The sequence below is a fragment of the Carcharhinus amblyrhynchos genome, chromosome 1, assembly GCF_965287045.1.
Source record: "Carcharhinus amblyrhynchos chromosome 1, sCarAmb.v2.hapA, whole genome shotgun sequence".
NCBI classification, from domain to species: Eukaryota; Metazoa; Chordata; class Chondrichthyes; order Carcharhiniformes; family Carcharhinidae; genus Carcharhinus; species Carcharhinus amblyrhynchos.
This window is the reverse complement of record NC_137324.1, coordinates 117,307,782-117,333,253: the sequence shown is the minus strand read 5'-3', so window position 1 is coordinate 117,333,253 and position 25,472 is coordinate 117,307,782. Positions and strand designations below refer to the sequence as shown.

Below are 25,472 nucleotides of genomic sequence, written 5' to 3'. Positions count from 1 at the left end.
AGCATCTTACAGGAAGCTATTGGACTTCACATAAAAATAGTAAACAATGGCAGTCATCATTTGTCTTTCATGAAAGTGAGAATATTGCTGAAAGAAATGTAAAAAAATAGAGACAATGGATGTAAGCCTACTCTGGATGCAAGTAGTAACTTGTTACATTGATAGCTTGTCTCGGGTATTAAAAACAGAAGAAGGACAAACAAAATAGAAATTAAAAAAAGGAAAGCACATTAAAACGATAACAAAAGATTACTAAGTATTATTATCCAGCCAAAATCTTGTCAGTTAAAACAAATGAGCTTCTGTTGAATTACTATAATTACGTGGAGCAGCACTGTAGTCCTTTTTTGAACAACTGCGGTCATCAATTATTGTACAGCTGGAGACAAAATTAATGGAAAATTAAGAGGTTTGCGACCACTGTGGATATTAGCAGGGTCACAGACTTAGCCAAAGTTCATTATCACTGATGCAAGTTGTTGGAGTCGAAAGTTAGGAAACGTCTCAAAAGCTTCCTATCCTGTTCCAAATGTAGAACAGCGTAATTCTGGTTGATGGGTGGAGTGTGTCTTTTGCAGTTGTTTCCCAATCTGAGCTCTGAGGGGCAGCACGGTGGCACAGTGGTTAGCACTGCTGCCTCACAGCTCCAGGGACCCGGGTTCAATTCCGGCCTCGGGCTACTATCTATGTGGAGTTTACACATTCTCCCCGTGTCTGTGTGGGTTTCCTCCAGGTGCTCTGATTTCCTCCCACATTCCAAAGGTGTGCATGTTAGGCGGGTTGGCCAAGGTGAATTGCCTCCTAGTGTCCCGAGATGTATAGTTTAGGTGGATTAACCATGGGAAATGTCTGGAGTTACAAGGATAGGGTGGGGGAGAGGCCCTGTTTAAGTTGCTCTGTAAGAGAGTTGGTGCAGACTCGATGGGCCAAATGGCCTCTTCTGCACTGTAGGCATTTTATGATTCTATGATTTAGCCTACTTGTTACATATTCCGCAATTTAAATTAAATTTTAATGCAGTAAATATTATTACGACACTCCTTTTTGAAAGGTTTGCAACAACAAAAACATTATATGAGAGAAATAATTGCATTTGTCTGGTGCCATTCAGAACATCAGGAAATCCCAAAGCGTTTTGTAACTAATTAAGTATTTAGAGTGCAGACATTGGGTAGAATTTAATGCCTCTGGCAGGAGCCCACCCAACAGCTGGAAAACCAGCGACAGCCACGTCAGAGCAATCTTCAGTGGACCTGATGGAGTTAAATCCCGATTAGGCATTTATCTTTCAGCTACCAGGCTTCGCAGTTTGCCTGGAACAGATATCCTGCCTCAAAGAGCTGCTGACTGGTGCAGAATCAGTGGGCCGAATGGCCTCCTTCTGTACTGTAGGGACTCTAGATGTACAAGAAGCTTTCCTGAACCAGCCATGCTGATAGGAGAACTTAGCTGGGGGTTGGGGGGCGTGGCGTTTTCGGGTATTAATTTCTGCCCATTGTTACTGTCAGCTATTTCCACACAGCAAACTTCCACAAACAGCAAGGTGATAATGAACAGATAATCTGTTTTAGTTGATTGAAGGACAGCTATTAGTCATTCTAATAGGGAGAACTCCATTTCAAGTCATTAAAATAGTGCCTTGGACTCTCCTTACATCCACCTGTGAGGGTAGAAAGGACCTTTATTTAGCATCACATCTGAAAAATGACACCGCTGGCACTTAAGCACTCCCTCAGTGCTGCACTTTGTCAGTCTAATTTTTGTAGTCTAGTCACAAAGCAGGAATTGAAGCCACAACCTCAGGTTGTAATTTTCCAGTCCCGCCATTACGGAGTGGGGTTAGTGGTTTGTGGTAGGTGGGGCAGATAATATGTTGGGAGCTGAAAATTGCTTCTCTGATGTCATGAAATGAAGGCAGCTCCAACAATACTCAAGAAGCTCAAAACCATCCAGGACAAAGCAGTCCATTTGATTGCTACCCCTTCCACAAACATTCAGCGCCTCCAGCGCTAGTGAAAAATGACAGCAGTGAATACCATCTGCAAGATGCACTGGGCATTCACTGTAATGAACAAAGAGTGATGAAGTGGTTTGGTGACTGGGGAAGTTGACAGAGACACAAGGGTGATCAGTGGTGATTGGTGGAACGGTGTGGTATAATGTTCTTGAGTAGACTTTAGGGTGTCTGAGGGCCCTTCCCTGACTTTTTCATGGAATGGGGTACTTGAAGGGAGTTCAGAATATCCTGATCCTGTTTCATGTCACCACTAGAAAAGCTCACTCATGATTACAACGATGAAGTGCAGGTCTACTGTCACCCCGAGCAGGAATGAGCTGTTTTGTTGGACTGGGTTCTCTATGGAGTTTTCCATCTTTCCATGGAGCCCTCAGTGTGCACAGTTACCAACAGGCAGATGGACTCCTGCGCCTAACATCCCACTCTGTTGAGACACCTCTGCTTGATGTTCCCCTGCTTCTTGCTGCACCTCTGACATCTTGTTTAGGACCACTTCCTGAGGCTCAGGAAGACTTAGACTTAGCTGAAGCTGCTTCCCCAGCAGTCCTCCAAATACTGGTGACCTTTGCTGTCCCAGCCTCCTCTGCTATGGACATGTGTCAGTGAAGTGACCATTGCATTTTGAGACCCTGCCTGAACTAGATCTCATCCCTACCGAGGTGTGGGTCTCTGAGCTGGTGAAAGCCCAAGTGATTGCGGTGACTATTCTACAATTGTTGTCCTCATTCTGCTCAGTCCTCTGCGGGCTGGAGCTGGACTCAGTTCCAGAGTCAGACCTCACCGTCGTCTTGCTGGCACCTGTGCTCAAAAGAGGAGAATGTGTGACTGCAGAGTTGCCTCCAACATGGCACTAAGCATGACCTTTAGGCTTCTATATCATAATAGAAAGCATGGTTCACTATTAGATTGAGGCTGGGATGCCTGCCTCACTGTCTGCACGTGAAGTCCTGATCCTCCCCTGCCAACTCATTAGCCAGACCTTTGAAAGGTGTGAAGTGCCATTGGCCAACTTTGCCCCCTCCTTTCCCCTTCCCTCTATCTCTCTCTCACTTTCCATGCACTAACATGTCCTGTGCAAGAAGACAAGATGGTTTGAGAGCAATTGGACTGTAGATGGCATTAGGGGCAGCATAGTGGTTAGCACTGTTGCCTCAACGCCAGGTACCTGGGTTCGATTCCCAGTTTGGGTCTGTGTGGAGCTTGCACATTCTTCCTGTGTCTACATGGGTTTCTTCTGGGTGCTCCAAATTCCTCCCACAGCCCAAAGGTGTGTGGGAAGGTGGATTGGCCGTGCTAAATTGCTCCTTTGTGTTAGAGGCACTAGCTTAGGGTAAATGCATGGGGTTATGGGGCTAGGTCCTGGGTAAGACTGTAGTCGCTGCAGACTTGCTGAGCCAAATGGCCTCTTCTACACTATAGGATTCTATTCTAGCATTATACCACTATCCTAGCATTCACCCACAACCAACTGATTACTGTGTGCCATGTGAAAGATGCACTGCAGCTAGTCCATAGGGTTCTTCAGCAGCAGCGTCCAGAGTGCTGATCTCTAGGTATAGCTGACTGAGGCATGGCATCAACAGTGAATGTTGCAGCCCCTATACTAGCCAGTTCCTCCACACATTATGTGCTCTTCATGTGACATAGTCAAGGATCTGCAGCCACATTTCTACCTGCAGACTACATGGACCACAGTGGGGTTATAAGGCATTACCACATCAGATTGGGATATATTTTTATACATGGATAGCACAGATGCCCAGTTCCCATTCAGTGAGTTGAGTATGGGTAATAGATTGTTCACTTATCCTGGATAAGGTCTTTTATCATTTTCCTGCACTGCCCTGTGATCAATGCAGTTGGCACTCACCAATCTGATGACCGCCTCCCATGTAGGTTTGGTGAGTTACAGAAGCCTCGTTCTTCCATTCCTCAAATTGAGGACATCCCTCCTCTCCTCCACTACGTGTGGCAGTACTTCAGCAAAGCAAAGCTGAATTTGGGTGCCAGTGCTCCTTGTAACCCTACGTTTCATGTCTTGGACTGTAGTTAGGAGCTTAGTAAAGAAGTGTCTGTCCAGGCACCCAGATATGACAATCAGGCACGCGACTTCCTGCTGCTCTACTGCGAACAAGGTCGCAAAACTCCCAGTTACATAATTAATGAGCCCAGCATTGTGCAATACTGTGTGATTTTCTACTGGGCTCCACCACAGACAACAACCTTGCTTCCTGCGCTGCCTTAGACTCGAAGTGGTAAATCCTGGCTTCAGAGAAGCGAATACTATTAGCTGCGCTTCTATATTTGTCTCTCTTCCTTTGTAAGTTTTTATCTGTTCAGTTGTTATTGTGTACCATTTGTCTGAAAGGCAATTTATTTTAAATGAGTTATTGCTTCCACTAAAATAGCAGAAACTGTGATTTCCGACATATGCATTGATTTGATGTGTGCATTCAGATGCTACTTTTCCATGTTGTCATGGCTGTCTCTCTGTGTGACTCTCTTTATGTCCTGAAATTACTGAAATGTTTTTAAATGGTTTGGTGTGAAGAAAGTAATTTTATAATAGCACCATTTAAGATTAATATTCCACCAGGGTCAACAGTAGTTTCTGCTTTTTGATGGACCGTGTCTTTGCTTCTCTTTATCATCCTTTACTTAGAATGATGTTTATTCGTGTGGGAGTTAAAGTAGTCATTGAGATATAAGCAACAACATTCAGAATTTACACATCAATAATCAAAGGAACCATTCCAATAAAAGGGGTGCACTGCTCTGTGCTGAATTCAAGAGCTTTTAAGACTCAAATTAAACAGTGTAAGAGGCACTGCATAGATTAGAATATTAACACTTATTTTTACTGCTGATTTGTCTCAATCAGGTTTGTTTGGGGGTTAATGAAGTAATGTATTAAATAGTTCAACTAAAACTAGTGTCAACCATTTCCCTCATAGAACATCTGCATATGGGATGATTTAACGGAAGGTGATGGCATAGTGATATTGTCACTGTACTAGTAATCCAGAGACCCATGATAATGCTCTTTAGATCTGGGTTTGAATCCCACCCGGCAGATGATGGAATTTGAATATGGTAAAAATCTGGAATTTAAAATCTAACGATGATCCTGAAACTATTGCCCATTGTCATAAAAACCCATTTGGTTCATTAAAAGAAATTTGCCATTCTCACCCGGTCTGATCCACAGCAATGTGATTGACTCTTAACTGCCCTTTGAAATGGCTAAGCAAGCCACTCAGTGGCTAGTAGAATGGTCAGGTGAGGTCGAGAGCAGTCGGGCAGTGAGGTTGCATCTGGTTAAGTTGGTGGAGCTTTGGTGGGAGGGGGCAGCCGGAGCTGGTCGTCATGGGGAGATGTCAGGTTGGGTGGGGTGAGGGAGGGTGAAAGGGAGTTAGGCTTATCGCCCATCATTTTACACGCCCCAAAGTTCAAATGGATATGGAGGCAGCCACAGGAGCTTCCAAGAATCGAGGTGGGCTGTTTCAACAGTTGAATAGGTATTTGGGCTCTCAGCCAAGAATACATAATGAGGCTTGATAAGAACCTAAGCATTGATTAGGCTGTTGAAACAGCTGCATGCCAGAAAAAACATTGCTTGATTGACTGGTCTTATTACTCTGAACTATTCAGCGAATTGTTTAATTTTTTTTAACATAAGAAAGAGGGTTCGAGTGCTTGCAGTTTCAGCTATTGATATTTTAAATGATCTGTATGATTGATACTAATATAGAGCTATACAGAAAGGATTTTTTATTTAGTGAAGTAGGAAACAATGAATAATTTTTAATACTTTTTCATACTTCTTAACTCACTATAAAATTAATCACTCCTGAAGACTGGTGCATTGAAAATCTGGAAAGCTATATTAATATGTAATTTATATCCCATTGTAATATTCCTGTGGATGCTGTGGGTCCAATGTAGAAACCCTGTAAATGAAGTCAGGTGCTGGCAGGATTGGCAGATCATCAATCCATTCAATTCTCTTCCAAGTCCAACCTGGTTATATTTACACAGCAAAAGCTGGGACCTTGACTGTTTCCTTGAATTCACAGAATCCTACAGTGCAGAAGGAGGCCATTTAGCCCATCAAGCCTACACCAACCACATTCCCACCCGGGCCCTATCTCCATAACTCCATGCATTTACCCTAGTTAGTCTTCCTGATATAAGTGGCAATTTATCATGCCCAATCCACCTAACCTGCACATCTTTGGACTGTAGGAGGAAACTGGAGCACCCAAAGGAAATCCACGCAGACGTGGGGAGAATGTGCAAACACCATACAGATAGTGACCTGAGCTGGGAATCGAACCTGTGTCCCTGGCGCTGTGAGGCAGTAGTGCTAACCGCTGTGCTGCCGTGCTGCCTGAGGTTTCACTGTTTGTGCTGAGTTGTTCTTGTATAATTCAGGAGCAGAGAGCAACAAGCCAGAAGAGTGCCACATTGGCATTGAATTAAATTGGAAATGTCTCTCCTGTGTTCTGAGAGCCATATCCAATTTCCAAGCTGTTCAGTCTATTAAAAAGGCACTTCTTTAAACTTCTATAATGGTTTTGCCTTAATAATTTGTAAAAGAAATTCTCAAAGTTATTAAAATTTATTGGAGAGATCTATTTATCGACAAGTCCAGTGCAAAATCAACTTGAGTTTAAAGAGCTTTGAGAAACTATTAATGAAAATGATTGACAACAGCACCACTGAAAAGGGACATTACATCTTTAACACCACCACTGGATGCAACGGCAAATTGATTTTTCATTCATTTCATTTTAATGAAAATAAAATATCAAATGAATGCTAATCTGCTTTTCAATCATGCCTGAGTAAGGGAGAAGGAAATGGGCCAGTATATTTAAATGACAAAGTAAATATATTGTAATGAATAGTGGAAGCATGGTTGAAATTCTGTTTTCTCATTGACATTTGTCAGCAAGCCAGAACATTTGGCATTTGTGTTAACTGTTTGGCTAAATAGCAACAAAACTAGAGGAGGTGGAAATAATTGTAACTTTCCTGTTTAATATTTCCATGTATGTGCCCTCTAGACTTTAATGATGTCACTTCCTATATCTGATTACCATGTTGCCTATCAAAGTAAAATTATCTTGACGCCTTACCAGCTAGCCCATTTTTTTCTAGCTAATTGGCTTTCTGGCTCCCCAGTATTCTCTGCTGAATCCTGTTCAAACTTTAATAAAGGGACAGGAAAGCCCACCTGTCAATTCATAGGTGGAGATAATATCCAAATTAGAAACCACTATATGTTAAGCAATAATGTACAATATTGTTGGTGTGTTTAATGAAGCGCCCTTCTGACTTTATAAATGTGTATTATTGAGCCAGACAAGTCAGGAATATCTCAGGTTTGATTCATGGTTCATTCTGAAATACATATCCTTGGTTTTGGAAGATGTAGGAAATGTTTCAGAACTAGTCAGCATTGAATTAAGCTTTAATTGTCACTAGTGGGCATTATTAGTTAATGGCCTGCGATGGAAAGTGCGTGGATGAAGCATGTATTGAGGGCAAGTTCGGCTCAGCCGAGATGCCCCTAATGATTAGGTTGATGCACAACATTGACAATTCTGCACCTTTAAGAAATATATTTGTGTCATTATTTTTGTGCAGGCTTTGTTTCAGCAGTTTGTTTTTTTTTATCAGTGCTGCTCTGTCTGTACCCAGCAGCCCATGTTGTTACAACAGCAGAATTGCTAAAATGTTTGTTTTAATCTGGATTAATGCAGGGTTGCTATTTTAATGTTTTCTCTGGGGTTTTTCAGAGTTGAGCTTGATTTGGATTTTGACAGGAAAAGTCATGTGACTGGGCTTGCAGAGAGAAAACAAGCCCAGTTGCTATCTGGAAGATGTAGAGAGAAGGTATAGCTCTGAGTCTGTGGAGATTGGAGACTGGGATCTGCCAGAAAATAGGTCTCTTTCTCTGAAGTTCTGCTGCTTGAAGGTAGATCTTTCTCTGGCAACTGTTGCATGGGAGTCAGAGGGCTGATGTCTTTCTGTATCTGTCCAGAGTAGTTAAGAGACTAGAAATCTAACATCTGCTAATTGGTTCCGAAGAAGAATTTATGCCTATGGGGATATTGCTTAAATTGGAACTATAGCAATAGGTAGCTGTTAAGAAATACACTTTTCCACGATTAAGTATTTTAATTGGTAAAAGTTAAGTTAATTCTTTTGGCTATATTCGAACTGTGTCCTTTAATAAAGTTTGTTTTAGTAAAAACTACCTAGTGGGTCAATAGAATCATCTGAAGTGAAAAACCTTATGCTCGCTCTAATGCCAAAATCAAATAAAGTTGTGGTCTAGGCTAACTCCATAACATACTTTAGAGTTTCTGATCTAGCCTTTAACAGGATGCATACATGGAAAATACTTACGCAAATGTGTTGGTGGCACCTGTGGAATTGCAGCCTTAAGTTCTTTCAGAATGGAACTGTTGAAGACAGGTTAAAAAAACAAAGATTATTTGCTTTGTAGATTGAAGAAGGCATATGTAACAATGAATTAAATTATCAGAGATTTGTTTCTCTCAATGATTTCTGAATTAATCTGAAAGCTGGAAATATTAATGCTAATAACTTTGCACCATATCTGTAAGGAATTGGAAGTTATAGCAAATGATTCAGATGAAGATAACATTTTGTTGTGTTTAGATTTTATATCATAAAATCAAAATATGCAGTTAAAAATATTTTTTAAAGTTTTGAATCGTTGACATGATAGTTGTCAATTCTATGACAATGTGTCAATTATTTTGACACTGAACACTGCCTATAATCTTACCTTTTCCATGAAACAATCTCAGCAATTCTTATGTTCTTATAGTTTATCGCCAACATGATCCTCCTTAAACTTTTATGAAGAGCTTCATATTTTTTTTCTGCACTTCAGTAAGTCAGGGTAACTCCCCACCTGCCAACCTAAATAGCTTCTTAAGAAGGAAACGTTCTTGTGAACATTTTACAGTTCACTCTGAAGCAGACTAATATATTAATAATGATAATTTAAATAATTTTAAGTTGGTGTTATCTGCACTAACTCCATGAGGGACAGTTTGGAAATACAAGAGTGCATCAAACATTTTCAATGGGGAATTCTGAGAATCCATAAATAATTCTATTATATCTCACCTAACTTTCCTGTCATTTTAAGAACAATTTTCTTTTGATTCTCTAGTTGCAATAAGATAACACCTTAATAAACGATGTAAGCTTAAAGAACAGCCACAGATACTAAGTACAAAAGCATCAAAGAGAGTAGGCATTAAAGCAGGGCATGTAATAATCTACAAATCAAAAATGGCAGATTCAACCTGAACCCTGATACCATGGGGAAATCAATGGATTCATTAGAATCCGATGAAGTAGATTTGATGGCTACTATTGTTTATTTTCAATGGCATAATGATTCATTTAGGTTAAAAAAATCTTAAGGCTGAAATTTTACATAGGTTCATACTGATTTAAATTACACTCAGTTAATATGAGTAGGATTCAGTTACTTCAGATGGCCAGAATGTAGTGCAGACAAATGCCAATAATGTGGGTTCAATTAGTATCAGTTGTGGTAGGCTGTGACTTACTTTGCCTCACACTTGACGTATGCTGGTACCTCTTAAGCTACATAACCACTTGTCGCCCTCTCTAACAGAGGGGGAGACCTATGGTCCCTCATGGACAATGGCAAGTTACATGCCCAGTTTGTCAAGCAGCATCTTTGGAGAGAGGAGCAGAGTTCACATTTTGAGTTCATATGACTCTTCGTTAAAGCTGAAGAGGTGTAGAAATATGATGGACTTATGTATCAAACAGAGGGGGTGGTGGTGTTGGAGAACGTAGAGCAGAATAGAAGGTCAGGGATAAGTGATAACTAAGAGATTGACAAAAATGTCATGGGCACAAGACAAAGGGTAGCATTAAAGACTAAAAAACATACTGATAGTGGCATAAAGGTAAAATAACAGAATGTGTTAATAGGAGAATAAAAATCAATGCTTAATGAAAGTAAAACTAAAGAGTTGGTGATAAATGACCCTGGGGAGATATGAGGAGTTGCATTGGAACAAAAAAGGAGGTCAAGATGGAGGAGAAAGTTCACAGTTTAAAGTTGCTGAACTCAATATTGAGCACAGAAGGCTGTAACATGTGTAATTGGAAGATGAGTTGTTATTCCTCCAGTTTGAATTGGGCTTCACTGGAGCATTACAACAGGCCAAGGACCTGTGGGCATGATAGGAAGATACTGAGTTGAAATGGCAAGCAACCAGCAGGTTGTGGTTATGTTTGTGGGCTGAGCAAAGATGTTCCACAAAGCAGTCACCCAGTCTACGTTCAATCACCCCAGTGTAGAGGAAACCACATTGGGAGCAGCAAATACAATAGACCAAATTGTTGGTAGTGCAAGTGAAATGCTGCTCCATCTGAAGAATGTTTGGACAATGAGAAGGAAAGAGGTGGAGTGGCAGGCATTGTACCTACTGTGATTGCATGGGAATGTGCCATGGGAAGAGGGTGAATAGTTGGGGGTGATGGAGGAGTGGACCAGGGTGTCACAGAAGGAGTGGTCTCTGCAGAATGCTGACAGGGATAGAGGAAAATATTTGTTTCATAGTGGCATCATGCTGGAGTTCACATTGCTGGTAACATCTACCCCTGTTCAGATCTGAAGAAGAATCATATGGATTTGAAATGTTAACTGTTTCTCTCTCTGTGCAGATTCTGCCGGACCTGCTTTATCCAGGATTTTCTTATTTTTAAATAGTTCTCTTATTAAGCTTTTACCTTACTAGTTTATTGAAATATAATCACCACCAAAATTTAAGCAGATACATGATGTGTTCTCAAAGGTTTTTGTTTACCTACATTGTTTCACTTGGTAAATAATCACCTTTGTATAATAAAGCATCTGGGCTTTCTACTTGGCTGCATGAATCTACTGGGAGTCAGTCAGTCAGCTGGGGCACCTAATCTCATGGTGTTAACTAATTGCCTGGGAACAGTGATTGACCTGGGGGATTGATGATTCATTTGAGGTGGGGTGGGGGAGGTCTTAATGATTCACTTGTGGTCAATGATTCATCTGAGCAAGATGGGTGGAGGCAGCAGTTCGATATTGGCCTTTGGTGTGATATGCACCAGGGCTTAGATAGTGATCTGTGGTAAATGATGCACTCGGAGGTCAGTGAGTCACTGGAGGAAAAGGGTGGATGTGGTAATGATTTACTGGGGGCAGTGGAGGGTGGTGTTATTGGGTCGAATAAGGGGTTAATGATTTACACGGGTAGGTTTAATAATTCCCCTGGGGGGAGGGGGGGTGGTGTTAATGATTTACCAGGGAGTGGTGGGATGTTGTTAATGCTTCAATGGGGGCGGGGTGTGCAGGGGGAGTTAATGATTCACCAGGGAGAGGGGAGAATCATTGATTCACTTGGAGGGTTTATAATTCTCTTGGGAAGTTAAATATTCACTTGGAAGGGGTTAATGATTCACCTTGAGGTTAATGGTTTATCTGGGATGTTAATTTGCACTGGGGCAGTTAATCATTGATCAGAAGCTAATGATGATCCATGTTGCGGGGGTGGGGGGGGAGAGGCGGTGGGAGGGGCCGTGCAGGCAGTTAATGGTACATTTGGGTTTAATGATTTGCTGGGTGGTTAATTATTCATCTGAGATTAATGATTTACTCGCGTGTTAATGATTTACCTGGGGTGAATAATTCTTTTGGGAGTTAATGATTTATCTGGGGTTTATGATTTACCTGGAGGGGGTTTACTGAATCATCTGAATGAATAAACCACTTTGACTAATGAAGCACCAGGAATAATGAATTGACCAATTTGGGTCAATGGATATTTGAATATCGATCAGGTCAAAACTTTTGCCTAAATGAAACCCCCTGTCCATTCTCCAGTTGAACAGAGAAAAATCTGATGAATTCCAAAGATTTCCTTTTGCGAAATGGAAGCTAAATATTGCGTCAAAATTGATGAAGATTTGAGCATTCAGTTTTTGAAAATATAATCACTAATATTTAAGTGGAGAGATGCAGGTGTGATTTTAACTCCACTCAATAGCTGTCCATGTGCACAAAAGTAAAAATTGGGCTGATAGTGTGTGCCCAAATCATTTCATTTATCAAGATTTACTGCATCTAAGCAATCTAATTACCCCTTCAGTTGTTTGATTTCACTTGAAGGCAATTTTACTACTTAGGACCAGGCAAAAAAAAACAAGTGAGAATGAATCAGCATCTTGTTTTACACCTTAGCCAATCTCCCTCCTAAAAAGCTAAAATTAGTCCGTAGGATTTAAACTCTGTACGTCACTTAATGTCAGAAGTGAACATGTTGTATAAGTTGATGAAGATTTCAGATACACTCAGTTTTTTTTGATATATAATCATCACCAAAACTCAGACAGAGATTGATCACTTGACGCTCGAGTACTTCTCTGATACTGAAACTTTATCAAGTCAGGGAAATCGCTTAAGAATACAGTTGGTAATTTGTTCTGTACTAATTCATGGAATACTTATAATTGCTGTCAAGATGCAAATCGTTTTAAGTTTCACTATTATCACCAGAACTTTGCCTTTGGTCACTGCAGAAGGAAAATATGATTTTGTATTTATATAGTCCTTATAACAAAGGATTATAATAAAGGTTTATAACATCTCTGAACAGCATTTTCTAAGATTGGGAATTGGTTTCAGCCATGAGGTTTTTGTCAGAACATGCAATTAACTTTAAATGATTTTCTTTAAACCATGAATATAATTACTGTTCCATCACTTATTTTTTAACGTGGGAATAAAATATTGTATAGTGTGCTTTGTAAGGTCTCCTACTCCAATGCAGTATTACACCTTTTTTTTATCTCTGACAACAAAGAGTTAGAGCAGTCTTTAAATCAGTTCAAAATCAGCAATTTACATTTGTTTTGCACATTTAATACTGCAGACTTTTAATCTGCAATTATGTTCCATCAATTTTGGTATATTGTGGGTGTCATCAATTGAGATTACTTATTTTTATTCAGTTAATATCATAATTAATGGGGTAGTTTAAAGATTGTGTCCTGACTATTATCATTCAATGAACACCATAAGCTGATGAGTAGTTTATTTTTGAATGGTAGTTAATAGATGCATGCTAGTGGTTAAGAAGTTTGTTAAATGTCACTATCAGCAATTTGATAAATATCTCTTCATTAGTGTATTTTATCCAAGGCTTTCAATTTGGAATGGAAATTCTTAACTTTGAAAGTGATCCAAAAATAAGACAGCACATAAGTGTAGTAATTTCACAAATATGAAATTAAATTGAAAAATCTGAATCCAGCAGTAACAAACCATCAACACGGAGAATGCTGCTGATAAAATGATCTTGACAATATGCACAATATATATACACATAATAAGAAGATTATGAATAACAAGAGCATCTCTTACACTATTGTGTGTATAGAATCTAAATATTTGTGGAATTGGAAAGACTCAGTGGACCTTTAAAAATAGAGGGCAGAGCTCGTTTATTGAAGTTCCACTCTTATTTCCAACGGTCCAATTTTTGCTGGGGGAAAGGTGTGATTCATACAGGAGGCAAACTCATTGGGTGGGATTTTTCATGTCCTCCACAACAAATTTTGTGGCAGTGGAGGTGGCTCACCATTGACCAGCAGAGGGATCTGTGGTCCTATCACTGTTGACAGGTTTTCCTGTTGTTTCTACTCTCCACCGCTGGGGAATCGGCAGCAAATGGTCACTATCGGCAAGACAGGAAGATCCCGTTGGTCATAACAGCTGGAAAATCTCACTCAAAGTCAATAAAACCATTCATACTAAGTTCAAACTATTTTGATGCTTTCAGTAGTATTTTTTAAAAAAAACTCTCCTGGACTGCTTTGATTCATAGGCCATCTGGTATGGCTTAGAAATATGTTACTACCTGACCATGCATTTTCACTAGAGTTCTTTGTTGACATTTCCCCAAGGGCTATTGCTATGTTATAAATACTGAGTTTCAAAATCTACAATTATCTCAACAAGATACTCTGACTTCATAGTTTGACAAATAGTTTAAAAAAGTTAGCAAAGTATTAATTGCCTTTGACATGAGGTTTGAATCGAAGTTTGCTTATTATAAAATGTTAACCACTTTATATTTAAAAGCTTCAAATGGGTTTCATGGATATGAGGTTTTTCAGTATCAAATGTGTATGAGCTGGAACTCTATTAAATTATTAGAAGTCTCTTTTCATCAGCATGTGCCCTCTGAGATTTGCTTATTTTAGATACTGGGTGAGTGGTGATGGAATTGGCATTATCTTATGAGGACCATAGAGTGTATGGAGGAGGTATGAGTTCATGTGGAGGGACCATGAGGAGACAGGTGAGGATCAGAGAGCCTAGCAGTTTCTAAAACTATTAGGACAAAGCCCAGAGAACCAACGTGGGCTCGCCTTGGCACCTGCCCACCTCAGAGGCTCCTTTAAAATCTGCTGGCCCGCATGGCCAGCCTGACTTGACCCTACCCTGCCTTCCCAGAATGAAATTTGTATTCAATGGGGCCTTGAAAATTGAGACAGGGCTGCCAAGTTGGGCAACTTCCTAACTCAAGCTTGGTGGTGAAAACCCATCCCTCAGTATATACCTGACCATAGTTCTAAGCCTTCAGATTTTTTATTTGGTTTCTTATTAAGCATTTCTGATAACAGTTCCAGAACCCTACTACTGTTGCAACACATTTGTCATGGTAGTGAATCTGCTCCTGTTTTCCTGAAAGACCCGAATAACTTCAACCTATCTTTATCTCTGGAATGGCTCATGTCAGGACACATTGAATAGCAGATAATGCTTGAATAACCTACGCCTAATTTCAGGTACGCGTAATATAAGAAGATAATTCTCCAACATTGTACTCTGTTTTGCTTCTACTGTCAGTGTATAATTAATTGGGTAGATGCTGCAAATAGTATTGTGATCAGAATACTGTGGACACAACAGGATTTCCGACGTATGTTAAGAACCGTTGAGCTGTCAAGGAACTGTCAAAAGACTTGGTAGGTTGGCAAGAAGGAGATAACAACACAGGATGGTAGAACATGCAGTGCCACTAAGTTGGTATAGGGGGATATAAATGGCCATGGGGATCTGGGGGGCATAAGCAGAATGAGGGGCCATGGGGCATGTAGAAGGGCATGGGTTTACGTAAGTGGTATGAGGGTCTATTGGGGTGGATGGGGGCATGCCTTGGCATAGTTTAACATGTATGTGTGGGGGTGAAGAGGTGGAGAAACTTTTTTTTTAATAATGTAAAGTGCCAAAGCATAGAGACAGGCCTTATCATTGTAGGGATTCTACTGTATGATTCAATGTAGAATGAGGCCATTCAGCCCCATCGGTCTGCGCTGACTCTCCAACAGAGAATCTTACACAGGTCCACCCCTGCCCTATGCCCACAGCTCTACACAATTATCGCACTAATCCCCCTAACTAACACATCTTGGGGAGCAATTTAGCATGGTCAATCCACCTAACCTGCACATCTTTGGACTGTGGGAGGAAGCCAGAACACTGAGAGGAAACCCATGCAGATGGGGAGGGTGGTGAACTTGCAAACTCCACACAGCCAGTGAGCCAAGTTTGGAATTGAACCTGGGTGATCGGTGCTGTGAGGCAGCAGTGCTAACCACAGTGCCATCAGGCCTTTAGTTCAGCCTGCCTTTGTATTCAGCAGCCTCTGCATTCATTCTTGTGGTTTTAGAGCCAATCTCACCCACCCACAGTATGAAACTCAGCTGCTGGTAGGCATTTTTAAAGTTCAGGTTCACAGAGCAAGGGTGCACCTGACCCAGGAACCCAAATCTGGATCTATGGCTTCTTCTGCCCACTTCATGCCACTATTTTGAAGAGGTGCAATGAAGTCCCTTTGATTTTGACCAGCATTACGTTTAACTAAAACAGATTATCTGCTCGTTGTACGTGGGACCTTGCATCTAAATTAGCTGCTGTATTTCATACACGACAAAAGTGACTAATTCAAAATTATTTAATTGGCTGTATAGCTATTTAGGGGCATCATAAAAGCCATTATTTCTTCTTTGACGATAATGGCTATTTATTGGGCTAAGACTACAGTTTGTTCCAAGATACAGGCCTGTATTGCCACAGAGACGATGCAGTATTCCCAGTAAAGGAAGGTTGCTTATTGCAGGGCAGGCAAGATGGATATGAGCAGCAAATCACTGACACCCATGTGGAATATCCTATCATCATAATTTGGCAGCTAGATCTAGCACTTACCACAATTAAAGATAGAAGATCTGCGTGTCAGCTCAACCTGAGCCTGTGATTTGCAAGCAATAGATTGTGAACTAAGCACTATTACAGCTCTGCTGGCACTATCTGCCTCATTTAGTGCCTTACTCAACTTCACACTTTTCTACACATATTAGTTTGTTGTTAATACCCTAGCCATTAGCTGAACATAAACCATGAAAAGAGCTCGAGATTTAATTTCCTATCTTTGAGATGCCAAAGATAATTGTTACTTTTGAAACAGGTGAGGGAAAATTAATTTTAAAGTTAATGTGAAAATCCCCTCGTCGCCACATTCCTGTTCGGGTACACCTGAGAGAGAATTTAGCATGGCCAATGCACCTAACCAGCACCTCTTTTGGACTGTAGGGGAAACCTGAGTACCTGGAGGAAACCCATGCAGACGCGAGAATGTGCAGACTCCGCACAGACAACACAATTCATTTGATACATTAGTCGGAAACTGGTGTTTTAGATTGACTGAAATTTCTCAGCACTTACGCTGGTAATAAATTTAGTTCATTCTAAGTAGTTCTTCAGTGCAGGAAATATAAAATGCACACTTTAGTTGCCTGCTTGCTTTTGTGATACTGCACTCCACTATGTCATGCAGCACCTTGCATGACAGGATGTAAAAACACAACATTTTTGGAGACGTGAAAGTTCTTTTAATGCCACTTCCACTTTCACTCTGCGCTTGAAGGAAATTTTTACAGATTTCTACTCTCTCTTTGGCAGGGAAAAGTATTATTACAAGTAGAGATAAGTTGTGATTATTCAAATTAACTAAATCAAGGGTTGAAAAGAGAATAACAGATATTCTGTATCATTTGGACTGTCTGTAAGCAACAGAATCTTTGGATGCGGAGATTTGACTGAATGAGGACATAGGCTTTTCATCGAAACAGCTTTTGATGAATGAAGTTCATAGTCAAGGAATCAGTCATTGTAAAGTGACCTTTTTACAATTGGATGTTGTTAACTGGTAAGTTTCATATTTCCTCCCCCACTTTGGTTTGACAAATAGTGAATCATCTTTGCAGAATTCTCACCACTTAATATGCTGTTGCCTATGTCTTCTTGAAAGTAAGTTCTGTTCACGTTCAATGCAAGAGAGTTAAGCTCTTGATCACAGCTGTTCTCTCGAATATTTTGAAACCATGGATGAAGTTCCAGACTGAAACAAATGGAAAAATGATTTCCTGTACTTAATGACTATTGAGGAAATCACATTCACAGAAATCTTAAGCTCAAAAGCTATGTGTCCCAATAATTTTATTGACAGGTTATTAATTACATACACAGCAAGCGTTCAGTTTTGCTTTAAAGAAGAGGTCCCATTTTGACAGTGAAAACCATTTGCTCGATCTTTTTTCTTGAATCGCATTGTTCTGAATGTGGGTCTCCTGATATTTAGATTCACTCGCCGGGATATTGTGGGGAAAGTACTCATGAAGATTTTGGTATACACCCTTAATATGATGAAGCTGTGCCGTGAAAAAGCTTTTGAAAATTGTTCTTGCGCAAACTCCCCATGTTAGTATATTAGGAACCAAGCTGACATTGCAGATATCTTCCAGGTATATTTCAGGTAATTTGTAAGTCTGCAGTCTGCTTACTCAACTTCCATTGTGAAAAACAAGTGTTTACATTGGACTTTGTATTTTATGTTATAAATACCGTTTGCTATGATTTTAATGCTTAGGCCTCTTACTCGTCTGCACCTACTGGGCACATTGTTTTAATGGTAAATCACAAAGTAAGACTTAGCTTTATGACTATGACATCTAAGACAGAAAATGGAGTTTTGCGTTTTTTTAATGCAATACCACTACTTAGATTGGAGAATGTTTAGGTGATCTCAGTTCATGGGACATACTGCTTGGTAGTTTGCACAGCGATGACACCAGTAAAATCATGCTGCTAATATTCCGTACCTGCTGCATTGCAAACTTTTCATTTCAATTCATTGAATGTTAGTACAGACATTGCCTCAAGTATAAGAGCATTTGTTATAACACATGGCGGGGTATGTTTAATGATTCATTTAAATGTAGCTCCAGCAAAATAAAAGGTCTAGAATTCGCATGCTGTGACCAAATGACAATGATTACAGGTTGGCCGGGTGACAGGAAGGCCACAAGAGTGCATACAACAGCAAATCAACAACACGCTGTTGATCTGGTGATTTCAAACTAAGTGCATAAGAGAAGTCAGAAGATTGGAGTAGTCATAAGCTGTTAAAATTTGAAGAACAATAATCTTTATAAAATGTTTTTAAGTTAACCTGTGGCACTTGCTTCCAAAGCTTTATGTTGAAGCATGTTATTGTGTGCAAAAATAGGGCTCATGCAATTGTGAGTCATGCACTTGCATAAATTGAGGTTAGTTAATCGACAGAAAATAAAGAATAGGGGTGGAATTTTATAGTCACCCCCCACTGCGGGTTTGAAGTAGGGCCTCTTATATATACAGCATGTGACTATTGCTTTGTTAAATACTAGCCTCTAGCTCACACCATTTAGCCTGCCTCCTGTTGACCCACCCTCCCCCAACCTGTCTCCCATGAAGTCATCGTGCCAATAAGTGCCTCATCTCACCCTGATTCAATTTTACCTGCAGAAGACAACAGGTGTGCGGGCACACCAGGTGGGTAGTCCAGAAGTGAGTGTGTGTTGCTGTCGCATAAGGGGGGCCGGAACCTGAATCTGAAGACACATGTTTCTAACTTGCTGAATTGTAAAGGTACATTTTTAATCTCCTAACCATATGCTGTAATAAGTATGCTAATAATTTAAAATTGGTTCCTGCTGATTTGCCTTTAATCCACCATCAACTTACTTCCCAGCTTTCACCCCACCATTGGGAAGCTGACATTTTGCCCGCTGTTCAATTAAGTTCCCTCTCTGCCTTATTTCCTGCTCCTTTGAGCTTCAATAGATTCCACCTGTGTTCATTGCAAAGCCCTATGCAGCACAGCAAGACTTCCTTACTCCTATATTTCAAACCCCTTCCCATAAAGACCAACATACCATTTGTCTTTGTAATTGCTTACCATATCTGCAAGTTAACTTTCTGTGATTTGCGTGGAAGGACAAACTAACCTATTTGTATTTATACACATTATATTGTTACTATATGGCTTATTGATTCTGCATAGGGTATGTAGTGACTGATAGGACTTGGAACTTCTATCAATTGGCATGAAGTGTATGAGAGACCATTGCGGTTGGGTAGGGACATGGATTGGTATGAGTTGGTGTGGGGTGAGAAGGGTAACGACTAAAGAGCCTAATATTTAACAAAACAACTGGGACAACATCCCAGAGATTAAGGTGGGCCTTTTACATAGCCCACATTGCAACTTGGCAACCTTTGTGTCACTCTTGTTCTGCATCCTGCACCCAATTGCATTCTTCACATACCACCATTTAGGGCACTCTTACTTGAGCTGGGTCACTTAATTGGGAAACTTCCTGACTCATGCTGTCCACCTGGATGGTGAAAATTCTGCCCAACATTTCCAGTCAATGACCTTTCATCTGATTTGGAAATGTTAGAAGTGGCAGGTCCAGGGTGGTGGGGGCAGGTCCAGTCAGGTAGGGGGATGCTTGATGATGATGGAGGGATAGTTCTAGTTTGATAGACAGTTGACCAATGATCAGAGAGTCATAGAATTCCTATCGTGCAGAAAAGGCCATTAAGCCCATTGAATCTGCACTGACTCTCTGACAGAGTATTTTACACAAGTCCTCTCCCCCGCCCTATTCCTGTAACCCCACAATTTTCCTACAGATCTTGGGACACTAAGGGTCAGTTTAGCATTGCCAATCCACCTAACCTGCACATCTATGGACTGTGGGAGGAAACCAGAGCACCCGAGGAAACCCACGCAGACAGGGGGAGAATGTACAAACTTCACAATCACCCAAAGCCAGAATTTAACCCAGGTCCCTGGAGCAATGAGATAACTGTGCTAATCACTGTGCCACCGTGCCAATGTCACAGAATGTCACAGAAAGCAAGTATTGGGTGATGGAGGGAAAGTCAAAGTGAGTGTAAGGTGATGGCTTGCAGCTCTAGGGATCCAAATGTAGCAGATGGAGACTGGATGGCAACAGTTAAAGGTCAAAAACCTCTTCTCAGAATGATGTTCCTGGCTTGTAGGGAGTGGATGCCTATCTGGTACCATTTAAATATGACATTCAGGCCCTGGCCGCCACAAGGTAATTGTGGGGTTGGTGACTTCCTGTTTGCCCAACTACAGAATTAGTCAGCCCCCTCAACTATCCATAGCTAATTGGTTGGCCATCACGTGATAGTTCTGCTGTAACAAGATTCCAGCCTACATCTGGTGTGCAATTTATCGTTTTGGTTTCCATATCGTAAGGAATGTTACACTTGTCTCAGAGAGGGTACAGCAAAGGTTCACCAAATTGATTCATGGGGTGAGGTTGTTCTAACTCATGAGAGATTGATGATTCTGGGGTTACACTGTCTAGCGCTCAGAAGAATGAGAGGTGATTTCATTGAAATAAAGAAATTTCTGAGCAAGCTTCATGAATGAGATGGAGGATGTTTCTCTGGCCTCAGGAGTCTCGAGCTAAAGGGGCATAGTGTCAGGATAAGGGATTGAATATTTAGCCATGAGGTGGGGACAGGTGGTGGTGTAGTGGTGTTGTCACTGGACTAGTAATCCAGAGACCCAGGTAATGCTTTGGGTAGGCCCAGGTTCAAATCCCCATGGCAGATGATGAAATTTGAATTCAATAATAATCTGGGATTAAAGGTCTAATGAGGATCATGAAACCATTGCTGATTAGTGTAAAAACATATCTGGTTCACTAATGTTCTTCCCTGGTCTGACTCCAGATCCACTGCAATATGGTTGACTCTGAAATGGCCTCGCAAACCACTTGTTAATGCCCACATCAATGAATTAAAAAAAACATTTCTTCACTCAGGATTGTGAACATTTGGAATTTTCCACCTTCCAGGGCTGTGGATGCTCAGTCATTAACTGTGTTTCTTTGGAAACTGTTCTTGTTCCATTGCAGTAATTTTACAGCAAGTGAGGTGGAAGTGGCTCAACCTTTGGCACCACCCCACCCCACTCACCTTCACACCCTCATACCACCTCAGTAAGCATGAAGCCTTGAAGAAGAAATTTTGCATTGCTCATTGCCTAATGTAATTTAGTGCCCTCTCACGTACATGTAGATGAAGGAAGAAACAAATAAACTTACGTTTTATGTAGCTTCTTTCAAAACCCCAGAATGTCCCGAAGCACTTTGCTTGCCAACGGAGTACTAATTGAAGTCTAGTCACATGGTGTAATGTAGCCAAACGCAGCAGCCAATGCGCTGACTGCATGACAACTCAAATGAAGCACTTATGTGCCTCAATGCACAAGAATTAACTTCGTTGGAATTTTACTGCCTCATTGTGAGGGGGGTGTGGGAGCTGGAAAACATTTTGAGGTGTTCAAAACTCCATTGGCTTCAGCAGAGCCGGAATGTTCTGCTGGTGGGAAGGGGCCATAAAATTCCACCTGTCTTCTAGAAAATAGTAAATGAAAACGGAAAGTCATTTGGATCATCAAACTTGCCCTTTCCCCAAACCATCTCCAAGTGACCCTATCATTAACCTCTCAGCCAGCTCAACATCCTGAAGAAAATACATTTTGGTTAGTTTCCCCTCCTGAACCCCAAAGGTAATTTTATGAAGTAGACCAGACTTACTGACCACCTTTTACCTGTATCCCACTCTGCAGACCTGTTTCTTCATTTGTCCCTGGGCCACTGGCTGCAGAATCTATCAGTACTCCTCCTGGTTTACCTTGCAATCCAGTGAGAGGAAAGTCGCAAGAAGCTGACAGCGAGAAGAGATATCCCAGTTACTGAAATGCATGAGGAAAATTATTGGTATTAGGCAATAAAGGTGATCATTATAGCATTTATTCTAAGAATATTTCTCCCTCCCATGAGAGTTGATGAGCAGTTGACAAGTGCTTATGGTTGTAACTTAGTAATCAGAGATTTCACTAGTCATACTTCTGGCAATGTTGCATCTGTTTCTATCGCTGTCGTAATTCAGCTACACGCCAGTTTGTGTCGCCAGCATCCCTTGTGAAATGAAGGAGAAGGCTGCTCCAGTGACTTACAGTTAAGTAGTTTTCACCTCAGGACCTACAACTCCAGTCCGGATAAAGTTACAGGCTTATAAACCCCCACTGGCTGCTTCCCATTGGGCGAGCCTCTGCTCATATTCAATGAAATTCATGGGTAACTGTATTAATCATAGCTTAAGTAGCTGTGGAGCTCATGTGATGCACCCCCAAAAGCTTGGACCGTGTGTCCGCCATGATTAAAAACATAGAATCCGTAAAGGGACCCGCAAAGTCCACGTGCACACATATCCATGGTCTGCCAGGCCACTCCTGTGGGTGTGGGGAGGCTGAGGGTGGGATTTCTTGATTTTCCTGGCTCACGTCACATTGCTTTACCAAGTCTGTGATGTTGGAATTGAGACCAGGCCTCTCATAATATCTTGCCAGCATCTTCATTATTGATATTCCCAGGTGGCCATTATGTAGTTCTGTTAATATTGGACATTGCCCTGGGGTCAGGACCCCCAAAGAATGATCCCATCTCCAACACTAAGTTCACATTTCTTAATGAGGTAGGGTTTGATTTCTTTGGAGGGATGTCCTTAGCCTCCTCTGTTTGGGTTCATGTGCCTAATTTTGGATAAGATTGAGTCATTTGGGTTCAGGTTTTAATCTGCCTTGCTGACACTGGCAAAGTCTCCAAAACGTTCTGGGTCATCACGGTATCTTCCACTACTGGTAAAGGAGCCAAGCTTGTGGGCAATGGGAGGTGACTCAATACATCCTTGTTAGCTATCCGGATCCTGGGCAGTGTCCAGAATCTATTCATAGGGGTGACAAATGGCAAGGCTCAGCGCTGTATCTGAGCAGAGGCAATTGAGGAATTGCTTTGTCATCTTTAAGGAGGTCCAATAAGGGATTATGGGCAGTAACTATTAAAAGTCATCACCCATAGATGAATCCATTCTTCACACCAAATACAAATGCCAAATTTTCTCAATTTGTGAATATTGTTACTCTGCATCCAAAGTGTCTTAGAGTTGGCTTCTCTGCCCCAATTTTCCAGTGATGTGGTAGCACTGCAGCAACCCTGTTTAGGGAAGCGTCACCGGTCAAAACAAGTTCCTTCTATGGGCCGAATCGGATGACGTAACTGACGTTTGACCTGAGAAAAAGCCTCTGCCTGTGGAGCTTCCCCAGACAGTCTGTGATATTTTCGTAGTAGAGCATGCAAGGGGGCCAGTGTGGAAGCCAAATTTGAGATAAATTTTCCATAATAATTGACTAACCCCAGGAAGTATTTTAGTTTCATGTTGTTCCTTGAGTTTAATGCCTCTTTGATGGCCTTAACTTTACTGGAATCTCTTGCCATCTACTCAGTAACATGAATAGGTTACTTTAGCTGCCTATAAAACACATTTCTCCCTCTTTAATTGGACTCCTGTCCTGGAAAACCATTGCAAGACTTCTTCTAGGTTGGCCAGGTGTTCCAGTTCTGAAGCCCCCTTTATCTCTGCATATTGCTACCTTGGGTAGCCCTTGATGGATGTTTACCATAACCCCCTGGAAGATGGTGTGAGTGAGACTCCAAAAGACAAACAGATTTACTTGTCGAGTTCCTTTTGTGTTGATTGTCACATATTTCTAAGGGAACGCGTTTAATTCAAACTGGAGGTAGGCATACATCATATCCAATTTGGAGAATGTCATGCCCCTTTTAACTTGCTGTACAGATCTTCGATCTGGGGCATAGGGTACCTACTGAGTTTGGAGACTCGATTGACCATCTGTGTGTGATCCCTGCAAAGACAAACTGATTTGTCAGGTTTAAGAATAGGGACTAAGGATTTGGCCCATTCAGCAAATGGCACCGGCCCTATTATACCCAAGTTTTCGAGATGTCCTAATCCAATTTACACCTTCTCCAGCATGGAATAAGGGTCTGGCCTCGCTTTGAAGTACCAAAGTGTAGCATCAAGGCTAATATAATTCTTGGCCTTGGCTTCTCCTAATTTCTCCGGGCCCACCTGAAAAACTCCAGGGTATTTACTGATACTTAACCTCATGCAGTCCCCCAGCACCTAGCCTGAAAATCTCCAACCAATTGAACTTAATCTGCGGGAACCAATCTCTCCCCATTAGGCTTGGTCAGTGCTCCCATGCAATAATGAGTGGGAAACGGGCTGACTGCTGTCTGTAAGTCACCGGAGCCAATGTAATACTTTTTTATTTGTAAAGGTTCCCCTTTGTAGGTGGCAGGCCTGGCCTTTGTATCTTCAAGCCTCAGGAGTTGAATGCCCAATTGGAGGTGCCCTATAATGAAGACTGCGGCTCCCATGCCCACCTCCATCTTCAAGGGATGGCCATTTGCTAGTAATTCTCCCATTATTGGGGCACTTTTCATTGTTACAATAAGATGCAGTTGCAGTGGCTCTGTCTCTGGAAGAGGCAGGACACTACATGTTATGCTCAGATATCAGCTTAGGCTCCCTTGCTACAGAGCACGTGTTTTGCCTATTCCTGAAACATCACCATGGCTATGTCCCTTGACAGTGTTTGCAGTAATTTATTCACTGGCAACAACATCTTTCTGGAGTATGTTGCTTAATACCTTTGGAGTTGGCACTGCCTTCCTTGAATGTCCAGTGATGAGATTAGGGTCCCTATGTCAAATGGGGCCTGCTAACGCATGATTGACACATGCACTCTCCATTGAGGACTGGCTCAATGAGGTTCCCCCTCCCCCCAGTTGCAAGACATTGCTGCCTGTTGCCCCTTGTAGTTCTTGAGCCCCTTTTCCTGCATTCTCAAATGACACGGCTACCTCAATGGCTATTTTTAAATCCAAATTGGGTTTTGCCAACAGCTTCTTTTGGATGGTTAGGTCATTTATACGACATACCAATCTGTCCTTCATTAAAAGACAGTTCAAATTCAGTATTCAGCTAGTTTCTGTAACCCAGCCAAGGACTCAGTGACAGGTTCCCCAG

The 25,472-nt window shown here is 41.3% G+C and overlaps 1 protein-coding gene across 7 annotated transcripts in view; it reads left to right on the top strand.

The window, feature by feature from the left end:
• Window positions 1-25,472, top strand: part of ndst3 (N-deacetylase/N-sulfotransferase (heparan glucosaminyl) 3) — a 765,674-nt gene that overhangs the window by 422,103 nt on the left and 318,099 nt on the right. For 5 of the 7 annotated variants that reach the window (XM_080191467.1, XM_080191492.1, XM_080191449.1 and 2 more), the window contains one exon: window positions 18,996-19,118. The exons of the other annotated variants lie outside the window; for them this stretch is intronic. The gene's annotated coding sequence lies outside the window, so the exon portion shown is untranslated. The remainder of the gene's footprint in view (window positions 1-18,995; window positions 19,119-25,472) is intronic. 7 annotated transcript variants of the gene reach the window in all.